The 1,485-nt window shown below is 34.2% G+C and overlaps 1 long non-coding RNA gene across 1 annotated transcript in view; it reads left to right on the plus strand.

The window, feature by feature from the left end:
- LOC119275307 overlaps window positions 1–1,485 on the plus strand; it is a 4,246-nt gene extending 2,761 nt beyond the window's left edge. The window contains exon 2 of the long non-coding RNA XR_005135612.1: window positions 343–1,485. This is a non-coding gene — a long non-coding RNA (uncharacterized LOC119275307). The remainder of the gene's footprint in view (window positions 1–342) is intronic.

Here is a 1,485-nt window from a genome sequence, read left to right on the forward strand (position 1 = left end):
ATCATTGCGTGATTTTTTCAGTCAGAGAGAGATTTGTGCCAAAAACAAATGCACAAATACCAAATTTTCGAACCCTCTTGAAATTAATGTATTTGGTTAAATGACACCGTTGTATGGCATTATTGTACAAAGACGTGATGCTGGATCATGCGAACAAACTTAGTGGTGTATATACTTGCATAGGCAATTTGTGAAGCTTACATATTTGATATTTGAGATGATGTTTTTGATGGTATATCATTTGTTATGTTGATGCAAATAACCTTGACATATGCCTATTTTATTGACTGTTTTTTTTCAGAATTTTTTGTCGACCTATTAAATTTCCCAATCTTTTTGCAGTGATGTGCATCTATTAAATTTTCTCAAAGAAAAAATGACTGTTATATGTCAGCTTGTCAGTTCAGACGATCAGAGGAGCATCTTCATCTTATCATATCTTTGCCTGTAGTGCCCAATATTGCTATGTTATGTGTATAATTGAAGATGTAGCTGCACAGTGATTTCTTATGGCCTTCTCAATTTCAGTTATTACTTCAGATTTTGTCTGATATTTGGCTGAGCAAAAATTATATCCATCAGATAGCTTGCTATTTCCCCAGTGGTGCAGATTTTCTCTGAAATGATATATCAGCTAAACATTCTGGATATGCGTGTGTTCTTGCAAATGTACTCAAAGCCTCAACCTAGATTTTGTCGGAACCAAAGTTCACTTCTGATAGAGTACGTGTTCTGCCTATACCTTTTCGGTTGCTACATGATTTTGTTTGGGTACTGAGTATATAGCATGTTAAAAAGGGCAAAATGTATAAAAATATTTTATAATTAGGAACAAGATCAATTTCGTTCATTTACATGAAAACATTCTTTGCAAGTTCCCCTGCTCTCACAAAAGGAACACTCTGGTATACTTCCAAAAGCATTACATAGGTTATGACATGGCACTTAGGTCACTAAGCCCCCAGTGTTTTATTTTGTACTCTTGTTTATTCTCTTCCAATTTTTGAGCCAAGGTCAGCAGTAAAATGTATCTGGTCCATAATAATTGTTCTTTACACAACAAACACAATACAGTTTTATTTTCCTTCCCGATTTATAATTTGTATTCCTTGCAAAAATGACATGGAACTATAGATTATTCTTGAACCATAATAATGTGCATAATGGTGCTACAATCTGGCACTGTTGTTATTTCATATTAGTTAGTATAGTATGAACAGTATGCAGTTTTGTTTCCTTGGAACCAAGTAGGTACCTGGAGTTTTATTGCTTGGGATGTGTAACCTACTCTGAACATGTAACTCAATCACACATGTTTGGAGCAAAGCATTTTTTTTCATGTCTATGCACTTAGTTTGGTACAGTTTTGAGATTTCATGTCTAACTTACTTTCACATTTTGTTGTATAATATGGATCCAGAGCCTATGACCAAGTTTCTGTCTGTGTGTTACTTGACTATCAATCTGTGTGACGAAATTGACTAA

This window comes from Triticum dicoccoides, chromosome 3B (assembly GCF_002162155.2).
Source record: "Triticum dicoccoides isolate Atlit2015 ecotype Zavitan chromosome 3B, WEW_v2.0, whole genome shotgun sequence".
Classification (NCBI taxonomy): domain Eukaryota; kingdom Viridiplantae; phylum Streptophyta; class Magnoliopsida; order Poales; family Poaceae; genus Triticum; species Triticum dicoccoides.